Source organism: Pan troglodytes, chromosome 16 (genome assembly GCF_028858775.2).
Source record: "Pan troglodytes isolate AG18354 chromosome 16, NHGRI_mPanTro3-v2.0_pri, whole genome shotgun sequence".
In the NCBI taxonomy this organism is placed as follows: Eukaryota; Metazoa; Chordata; class Mammalia; order Primates; family Hominidae; genus Pan; species Pan troglodytes.
The window spans coordinates 18270628-18281309 of record NC_072414.2 but is presented as its reverse complement, the minus strand read 5'-3'; the positions used below and the strand labels follow the sequence as shown (position 1 = coordinate 18281309).

Below are 10682 nucleotides of genomic sequence, written 5' to 3'. Positions count from 1 at the left end.
GCACTGATCACCCAGGTGATGGGACTCTTCTCAAGGCTCTCCCTACTGGGGGCATGGTCACATATGTCTGCACTGATCACTCAGGTGGCGGACCCTCATCTTGGATTTGCCTACGGGGGCATTGTGACATATCTCTGCACTGATCACCCAGGTGATATAACACTTGTCTAGGCTCTGCCTACAGGGGGCTTGTGACATATCTCTGCACTGATCAACCAGGTTATATAACGCTTCCCTAGGATCTGCCTACATGCTGTTTGTGACATATCTCTGCAATGATCACCCAGGTGATATACTACTTGTCAAGGCTCTGCCTCCAGGGGCATTGCGATATATCTCTGCACTGATCACCTAGGTCATGTAACTCTTGTCTAGGCTCTGCCTACAGTGGCATTGTGACATATCTCTGCACTGATTACCCAGTTGATGTAACTTTTCTAGGATCTGCCTACAGAGTGCTTTGTGACACATCCCTGCAATGATCACCCAGGTGATGTACCACTTGTCAAGGCTCTGCCTACAGGGACATTGTGATGTATCTATGCACTGATCACCTAGGTCATGTAACTTTTGTCTAGGCTCTTCCTTCAGTGGCATTGTGACATATCTCTGCACTGATCATCCAAGTCATGTAACTTTTGTCTAGGATCTGCCTAAAAGATCTTTGTGACATAACTCTGCACTGATCTTCCAGGTGATGGGGCTTTTGTCTAGGCTCTGCCTAAGGGGGCATTGTGACATATTTCTGCACTGATCACCCTGGTGATGGACTCTTGTCTTGGATCTGCCTATGGGGGCATTGCGACATATCTCTGCACTGATCACCCAGGAGATGTAACTGTTGTATAAGCTCTGCCTACAGGGGAACAGTGAGAGATCTCGCCACTGATCACCCAAGTGATGTAACTATTTTCTAGGCTTTGCCTACAGGGGGCTTTTTGACATACTTTTGCACTGATCACCCAGGTGATGTAACTCATCTAAGTTCTGCCTACAGGAGCTTTGTGACATATATCTGCACTGATCACTTAGGTGATGTAACACTTTTATAAGCACTGCCTACAGGGAATTTTGACAAATCTGTGCACTGATCAACTAGGTGATGTAACTCTTGTCTACCCTCTGACCAAAGGTGGCATTGTGAAATATCTCTGCACTGATCATCCAGGTGAGTCAACTTTTGTCTAGGTTCTGCCTACAGGGGGTATTGTGAAATATCTCTGCACTGATCAACTACGTGATATAACTCCTGTCTAGGCTCTGCCTACAGGGGCGTTTTCACATAAACCTGAAGTGATGATAAAGGTGACGTAACTCTGGCCTAGGTTTTGCCTACAGGGGACATTGTGACATATCCCTGCACTGATCACCCAGGTGATGCAACTCTTCTCTATGCTCTGCCTACAGGGGACATTGTGACATATCTCTACACTGATCACCCAGGTGATGTAACTATTTTCTAGTCTCTGCCTACAGAGGGCGTTGTGACATATCTCTGCACTGATCACCCAGGTGATGCAACTCTTCTCTATGCTGTGCCTACAGGGTGCATTGTGACATATCTCTGCACTGATCACCCAGGTGATGTAGCTATTTTCTAGTCTCTGCCTACAGAGGGCGTTGTGACATCACTCTGCACGGATCACCAGTTTTATGTAACTCTTGTCTAGGCTCTGCCTATGGTGGCATTGTGCCTTTTCTCTGCACTGATCACCCAGGAGATGTGACTCTTTTCCAATCTCTGCCTTGAGGGACATTGGGACATATCTCTGCACTGATCATTGAGGTGATGTAAAACTTGTCTTGGCTTTGCCTACAGTGGTGTTTACGACATATCTCTGTACTGATCACCCAGGTGATGTAACTCTTGTCTAAGCTCTGCTTACAGGGCGTATTGTGAGATATCTCTGCCCTGATCACCCAGTTTATGTAACTCTTGTCTAGGCTCTGCCTACAGGGTCGTTATAACATATCACTGCACTGATCAAGGAGATGCAGGGGGACAGGAGGGACGGCGACAGTGGCGCGGAGACGCAGAGGAAACGAGCCACTGGAAGGGTGCACGGGCCCGGTGTTTCGCGGGATGGGGGTCTCCACCCAGCCCAGGGGAGGACCCATTTTCCGTGGGTGAGTGGTGGGGGTAAGGTGGGGGTGGTCAGGAGGGGGTGGGGTGGTGGAAATGCATGATACCTCTGCCTGGGCTGCTCCCACAGCCCAGGAGTCTGCCCAAAAACCCGCGCGTGCGCAATAGGCAGCCCACCTGCTGTTACCTGGGCCAGCTCTGGGATCCCCGGGATGCTCTGGATATAATGGCAGTTCTCCGCTGTATGGAATCTCTCACCGGGCCTATACCTAGAAGGCAGGAATCCCAGGCCGGTGAGCTGGGGGGAGGGTGCCGGGGAAGACACGCCCCTCCATAGCCAGCCAGAAGTTCCTCGCAAGGGAAGCCACCGCCCTGCCCCGACCCGACCCCGTCCCAACCCCGTGTCCTAAATCTCCTCCAGCAGAGCCCGGCATTCTTCTTCGCTGAGGGGTGCTTCCAGCGAGGCAGCCTCTTCCAAGGCCTCCAGCTCCCCCGGGGCCTCCGTTTCTAGGAAAGGTTGCGCCTGCTGCAGAAACTCTGGGCTCTCTGGGACCTCATCCAGCAGCAGGCCGGAGCGGAGTGCAGACAAGCGCCCTGGCACCTGGAGCTCCTGGTCGGACGCCGGGATGCCTTGCATCTGCCACTGCTGCGCGGAGGACTCCGGGGGCCCGGGCAGGCGAGGTGGAGCTGCCCTGGCTTTGGGTTCCCACGCCGCCCCGGCGACCTGCAGACACAAGCCCCAGCCCCACCACGGACTCCCCTGGGATGAGGGTGGCGCAACCTCACCTTGGCCCTGTGGCCCCGCTTGAGCGGGCCCAGGCTGTCCAACCGTGCACGGGACCGGCAGGCTGTTGCGCTTCGGGTCCCAGTCCTCCCGGGGTTTTCCTGGGTGCGGAGGCCACTGGGGAGTCTGAGGGTGGGTGAGCGCCCCTTCCGGAGGAGCTGGGGCAGCGTAGGCAAAATCCCCGCGTGTCGTGGCAGGTTGGGAGATCCCCTCAGCCGGCGTGGCCTGGCTGGGCTGGAGCTCGGGACGGCCCTCGCTCCCTGGCTCATGAAAGCCCCCGGTGGGAGAGCCCCAGGCGCGCAGGGCAAGTGGGGTGCGGGAAGCCCCGTTCCCCATGCGCCGGTGTGGTCGAAGGCGACCCACGAGGGAGCAGGGTGACATCCACCGTGGGCCACGTTGCACAGGCTGCCTACCTGCCCGGGCGCCCTGCCAGCCTCTCCCGGGTGCCTGGCCGTTCGATTCTGAAACCAGATCTGAATCCTGGACTCCAGGAGGCCCGTCTCTCTGGCCAGCTCTTCCCTGGCTGCAATGCCTGGAAAGCGATCCTTCTCAAAGGCTCAGAGGAGCAGGGCAGTCTGGGATCCGGTGACGGTGGTCCGCTTTCGCCTGCTTTCCTGCGGGCCACGTCTCCCCTACCAGGGCCAAGATTCCCACCAGTGCTGCCTCAGCTGGCGTGACATCTCATTCTGAATCCAAATCTGGACCCTGGGCTCTGGAATCGCAATGGCCTGGGCCAGCCGTTCTCTGGTGGAGATGCCCGGGTATCGGTTGCACTCAAAGCAGGCTCACAGGGCCTCTCTTTGGCTCAGGGTCCAAACGAGTCTGCTTCGCCATTCCCGTCCCTGGACTTCCGTGGGGAGGGTGCTGTCCGAAGCTGTCAGGAGGGCCATCGCGGGGAGCCCCAGCCGGAATTTCACGGATGGACACGGGCAGAGAGAGGCCGGTGGGCTCCCTTGCACCTCAGCCGGCCTGTGCACTGTGGCAGGTGCAGCCAGGAGCCCTGTCCGGACAGCCAGCCAGCGGCTCTTATAAAGGCCCACAGGCAGGCAGTCTCCACCCATTCATGAATGGCGGTGAGCCCTGGGACAACCCGCCCAACCACGGAAGGGTCCCAGGGCGTCGAAGCCTGCGGCCGTGGAGTGTGGGTGTGGGGGGGTAGGTTGTAGTGATGGTGGTGGTGGCGCCTGAGAAACGAAGAGGAAGGGGGCGAGGTGGAAGGGGTGAAGGGGGCACGTTTCGGGGGCTGGCTCTCCAGACCTCTCCAGGAAACCCGCGGGAACTGGAAGCCGCTCTCTGGGTTCCCACGCGTCTTTAGCAGGGAGAAACTGGCCTGGGAGTTTGGAGGGGAGTTTGGAACTGAACCTCAGTGGGAGTCTGGAGGGTTCCATGCCCTTTCTCCATGAAGGAGGCAGTGCCTGTGTTTGTCGCCATTGCCGGGACAGTCTGACACATGCAGGCGTGTGGTTCTCATTCATTTCCACGTAGGAGACCGGAGCGAGACCCCAGAGAGAAGATGCCTTCCTGGCGTGATGGCCTGACGATGGATTCCCGCGTGCGGCAACATGGGGAGTCTGCAGAGTGGCCGGTTCGGAAACTGGCAAGGAGAGCGAAGGCACCATGCCGGTCTTCCACCCTTCCCTGCATGTTTCTGGGTGACTGCAGAGCTCCAGGAGCAAACAGTCAGCATGACACATCTCTGAACTGATAAACAAAATGATGTAACTCGTGTCCAGGCTCGGCCTACAGGGGTTTTGTGACATATCTCTCCACTGATCACCCAGGTGATGGGAAATTTGTATAGGCTCTGCCTATGGGGGCATTGTGACATATCTCTACACTGATCACCCAGGTGATGTAACACTTGTGTTGGATCTGCCTGTGGGGGCATTGTGACAGATTTCTGCACTGATCACCCAAGTGATGGTACTCTTGTCAAGGCTACGTGTATGGGGGATTTGTGACATATCTCTGCACTGATCACCCAGGTGATGTAACGCTTGACTAGGCTCTGCCTACGGGGCGTAGTGACATATCACTGCATTGATCACCAAGTAGACGTAACTCTAGTCCAGGCTCTGCCTATAGGGGGCCTTGTGACATATCTCTGCACTGCTCATCTAGGTGATGTAACTCTTGCTTACGCTCTGCCTGCAGGGGCATTGTGATATATCTCTGCACTGATCACCCAGGTGATGGGACTCTACTCTAGGCTCTGCCTACTGTGGCCATTGTCACATATTTCTGCACTGATCACCCAGGTGACGGACTATTGTCTTGGATTTGCCTATGGGGGCATTGTGACATATCTCTGCACTGATCAATCAGGAGATGTGACTCTTCTCTAAGCTCTGCCTAGAGGGACATTGGGACATATCTGCACTGATCGATGAGGTGATGTTAAACTTGTCTAGGCATTGCCTACAGTGGGATTTATGACATATCTCTGCACTGATCATCCAGGTGATGTAACTCTTGTCTAGGCTCTGCTTACAGGAGGTATTATGAGATATATCTGCACTGAACACCCAGGTGATGGAACACTTGTCTAGGCTCTGCCTACAGGGGCATTTTAACATATCACTGCACTGATCAAAGAGATGATGTAACTCTTGTATAGGCTTCGCCGACAGGGGGCATTGAGACATATCTCTGCACTGATCACCGAGGTGATGCAACTCTTGTCTGGGATCTGCTTACAGGGGGCATTGTGACATATCTCTGCCCTGATCACCCAGGTGAAGTAACTCATGTCTAGGCTCTGCCTTCCGGAGACATTGTGACATATCTCCACACTGATCACCCAGGTGATGTCACTTTTGTCAAGGATAAGTCTACAGGGACATTGTGACATTTCAATGCACTGATCACACAGCTGATGTAACTCTTGTCTTGGCTCTGGCTACAGGGGCTTGTGACACATCTCTGCACTGATCACCCAGGTGATGTCACCCTTGTCTAGGCTCTGCCAAAATGGGGCATTGTGACACAAATCTTCACTGATCACCCAGGTGATGGGACTCTTGTCTAGGCTCTGCCTACAGGGGCATTGTGACATATCTCTGCAGTGATCACGCAGGTGATGTAACTCTTGTCTATATCTGCCTAATGGCAGCATTGTGGCATATTTCTACACTGATCACCGAGGTGATGGACTCTTGTCTTGGGTCTGCCTCTGGGGGCATAGTGACATATCTCTCCACTGATCACTCAAGTCATGTAACGTTTGCGTAAGCTGCGCCTAAAGGTGGAATGTGACAGATACCTCCACTGATCACCTAGGTGATGTAACAGTTTTCTGTGATTTGTCTACATGGGGCTTTGTGACATATTTTTGCACTGATCACCCAGGAGGTGTAACTCTTGTCTAGGCTCGGCCTACAGGGGCTTTGTGACATATTTCTGCACTGATCACCCAGGTGATGTAACTCTTGTTTAGGCTCTGCCTACAGGGGCTTTGTGACATATCTCTGCACTGATCACCCAGGTGATGTAACTCTTGTCTAGGCTCCACCTACAGGGGGTATTGTGACGTATCTCAGCACTGATCACCCAGGTGATGTAACATTTATCTAGGCTCTGCCTACAGGGGCGTTTTGACATAGCTCTGCACAGATCACCTAGGTTAGGTAACTCTTGTCCACTCTCTGCCTACAGGGGGCATTGTGAAATATCTCTGCACTGATCATCCAGGTGATGGGACTATTCTCTATGCGCTGCCTAGAGGGGGATTTGTGACATGTCTCTGCACTGATCACCCAGGTGATGGAAGTCTTGTCTAGGCTCTGGCTATGGAGGCATTGTGTCAAATATCTGCACTGATCACACAGGTGATGTAACTCTTGTCTAGGCTCTGTCTACAGGGATTTTTGTGACATATCACTGCACTGATCACCTACGTGATGTAACCCTTGTATGGGCTTTGCCTACAGAAGGCTTCGTGACATATCTATGCACTGATCTCTGAGGTGATGCAACTGCTGTCTAGGCACTGCCTACAGGGGACATTGGTACATATCTCTGCACTGATTACCCAGGTGATGGACTCTTGTCTTAGATCTGCCTACATGGACATTGTGACACATCTCTGTACTGATCAACCAAGTGATGAAACTCGTGTCTAGGCTCTGTCTACAAGGGCTTTGTGACACATCCCTGCAATGATCACCCTGGGGAGGAAACTCTTGTCTACGCTCTTCCTACAGGAGGCTTTATGACTTATACCTGCACTGATAACCTAGGTGATGTAACACTTGTCTAGGCTCTGTCCACACGGGAATTCTCACATATCTCTGCAATGATCACGTGGGCAATGTAACTCCTGTCTAGGTTCAGCCTACAGAAAAGTTTTGACATATCTCTGCACTGATCACCCAGGTGATGTAACCCTTGTCTAAGCTCTGCCTACAGGCAAATTGTGACAGATCTCTCCACTGCTCTCCCAGGTGATGTAAAAATTATCTGGGCTTTGCCTACAGGGGACTTTGTGATATACATTTCCACTTATCAAACAGGTTTTGTAACCCTTGTCAAGGTTCTGCTTACAGGGTCTGTGACATATCTCTGCACTGATCGCCCCATGGATGTAACACTTGTCTACACTCTGCCTACAGGAGGCTTTACGACTTATCCCTGCAATGATCATTAGGTGACGTAACACTTGTCTAGGCTCTGTGTACACGGGAATTGTCACATATCTCTACACTGATCACTTAAGTGATGTAACTCTTGTCTAGGTTCAGCCTACTGGGGATTTCTGACATACTTATGCACTGATCACCGAGGTGATGTAAATCATTTCCAGGCTTTTTGTACAGCGGACATTGTGATACATCCCTTCCCTGATCACCCAAATAAGGCAAATCTACTCCAGGCTCCGCAGAGAGGGGGCATTCTGGCATATTTCTGAACTGATCATCCAGGAGATGCAACTATTCTCCAGGCTTTGACTAAAGAGCTTCAGAAGGTGTTGGGAGAACCTCAGCCAGTATTTGACGGATGGACAAGGGCACAGAGAGTCCAGCGGGCTCCCTTGCACCTCAACGGGGGTGCACAATGAGCACAGATCTAGCCAGGAGGCCGGCAAAGAGAGCTAGAGTTCTGCGTTATGCCGCCAGGAGCTCCATGGTGGCAGTTGGGAGGCTGCAGTGGCACGAGAGGGTCGGCGACGTTGGCGCGGAGGCACAGAGGAGGGAAGCTGCCAGAGGGGTGTCAGGCCTGGACGGAGCACGGGCCCGATGTTCACGGGACAGGGGTCTCTACCCAGCCCAGGGGAGGACTCATTTTCTGGGGATGGGGGGTGGGCATGGGGAGGGGTTTGTCAGGCGCAGGTGGGGTGGTGGAAAGGCATGAGAGCTCTGCCCGGGCTGCTCCCACAGCCTGGGCTGCTGGCCGGAAAACCGCGGGTGCGCAGTAGGCAGCCTACCTGCTGGTACCTGGGCCGGCTCTGGGATCCCCGGGATGCCCAGGAAAGAATGGCAGTTCTCTGCTGTGTGGAGTCTCTCTCTAGGCCTAGAACTAGAAGGCAGGAATCCCCAGCATGTCAGCCCAGTGGAGGGGGCGGGGGGAAGACAAGCCACTCCATAGCCAGCCAGGTGTTCTCCCCGAAAGAGACGCCACCGCATTACCCTGACCCGACCCTGTCCCAACCCCGCGTACTAAAACTCCTCCAGCAGAGCCCGGTATTCTTCCTTGCTGAGGGGTGCTTCCAGCGAGGCGGCCTCTTCCAAGGCCTCCAGCTACCCAGGGGCCTCCGTTTCTAGGAAAGATTGCGACTGCTGCAGAAACTCCAGGCTTGCCAGGAGCTCATCCAGCAGCAGGCTGGAGGTGAGTGCAGATGAGCGCCCCGGCTCCTGGAGCGCCTGGTAGGGTGCCGGGAAGCCTTGCATCTGCACCTGCTGCACGGAGGCCTCCGGGGGCGCGGGCTGGTGAGGTGGAGCTTCCCCGGCTTGGGGTTCCCACGCCGCCCCGGCCACCTGGGGACCCTGGCCCCAGCCCCACCACGGACTCCCCTGGGACGAGGGTGGCGCAAGCACACCTTAGCCCTGTGGCCCCGCTTGAGAGGGCCCATACTGTCCCACTTTGCAAGGGCGCGGCAGGCAGTCGTGCTGCGGGTTCCGGTCCTCCCGGCTTTTGCCCGGGTGCGGAGGCCACCGAGGGGCCTGAGGTTGGGAGAGCGCCCCTTCCGGAGGAGCCGGGGCAGCGTAGGCAAAATCCTGGCATGCCGGGGCAGGTTGGGACATCCCCTCTGCTGGCACGGCCTGGCCGGGCTGGAGCATGCGGACGGCCCTCGCTCCTTGGCTCACGAAAGCCCCCTGTGGGAGAGCCCCAGGCCGGCAGGGCCAGTGGGGTGCGGGAAGCCCCGTTCCCCACGCGCCGGTGTGGGCAAAGGCGACCCATGAGTGAGCAGGGTGACACCAGCCGGGGGCCGCGTTGCTGAGGCTGCCTGCCTGCGTGGGCGCCCTGTCAGCCTGTCCCGGGTGTCTGGCCCTTCAATTCTGAAACCACATCTAAATCCTGGACTCCGTGAGGGCCGTCTCTCTGGCCAGCTTTTCCGTGGCGGCGATGCCTGGAAAGCGATCCTTCTCAAAGTCTCGGAGGAGCAAGGCAGTCTGTGATCCAGTGAGAGCGGTCCGCTTTCACCTGGCTTCTTGCGGGCCGCGTCTCCTGGGCCAGGGCCGAGATTCCTGCCAGTGCTGCCTCAGCTGGAGTGACATCTCATTCTGAAAACAAATCTGGACCCTAGGCTCCGGAATGCCAATGGCCTGGGCCAGCTGTTTTCTGGTGGCGATGCCCAGGTACGTGTTCCACCCAAAGCAGGCTCGCAGGGCCTCGCTTTGGCTTGGGGTCCAAACGAGTCTCCTTCCCCGTCACCGTCCCCGGGCTTCCGGTGGGCGGGTGCCATCCGAAGGTGTCGGGAGGGCCATTGCCGGGAGCCCTGGCCGGAATTTCACGGACGGACATGGGCAGAGAGAGGCCGGCGGGCTCCTGTGCACCTCAGTCGGCCTGTGCACTGCGGCAGGTGCAGCCAGGAGGCCTGCCTGGACGGCCAACCAGCGGCTCTTATAAAGGCCAGCAGGCAGGCAGGCTCCACGCCTTCATGAATGGCAGTGAGCCGTGGGACAGCCCGCCCCACCCCGGAAATTTCCCAGGTCATCGAGGCCTGCGGCCAAGTGGTGGTGGGCTGCGGGAGGAGGGCGTGGTGATGGCGGTGGTGGGACCAGAGAGACGAAGAGGAAGGGGGCGAGAGGGAAGGGGTGAGGAGGGCGCTTTTATGGGGCTGGCTCTCCAGACCTCTCCAGGAATCCCGCTTGAACTGGAAGCCACTCTCTGGGCTCCCACGTGTCTTCAGCAGGGAGAAACAGCCCTGGTAGGGTGGAGGTGAGTGTGTAAGTGAACCTCCGTGGGAATCTTGAGTGTTCCAGGCCCTCTCTCCGTGAAGGAGGCAATGCCTGTGGGTGTCACCGTTGCCGGGACCATCTCACACGAGCAGGCCTGTGGCTCTCGTTCATTTCCACGTAGAAGACCAGAGCGAGAACCCAGAAAGAAGATGACTCCCCGGCGTGATGGCCTGAGGATGGATTCCCATGTGGGGCAACATGGGGAGTCTGCAGTGTGGCCTGTTTGGAAACTGGCAAGGAGAGCGGAGGCACCATGCCGGTCTTCCACCCTTCCCTGCATGTTTCCGGGTGCCCACAGAGCTCTGGGGGCAAACAGTCAGCATGTCACGTCTCTGAACTGATCAACAAAGTGATGTAACTATTGTCTAGGCTCTGCCTACAGGGGCCTTGTGACATATCTCTGTACTGTTCACCCAGG

The 10682-nt window shown here is 55.9% G+C and overlaps 1 pseudogene; it reads right to left on the bottom strand.

Annotated features, from left to right (window-relative positions):
- Positions 1-3780: 3780 nt before the first annotated feature.
- LOC107972848 (double homeobox protein 4-like protein 4) lies at positions 3781-9790 on the bottom strand (annotated as a pseudogene).
- Between the last annotated feature and the right edge of the window lie 892 nt (positions 9791-10682).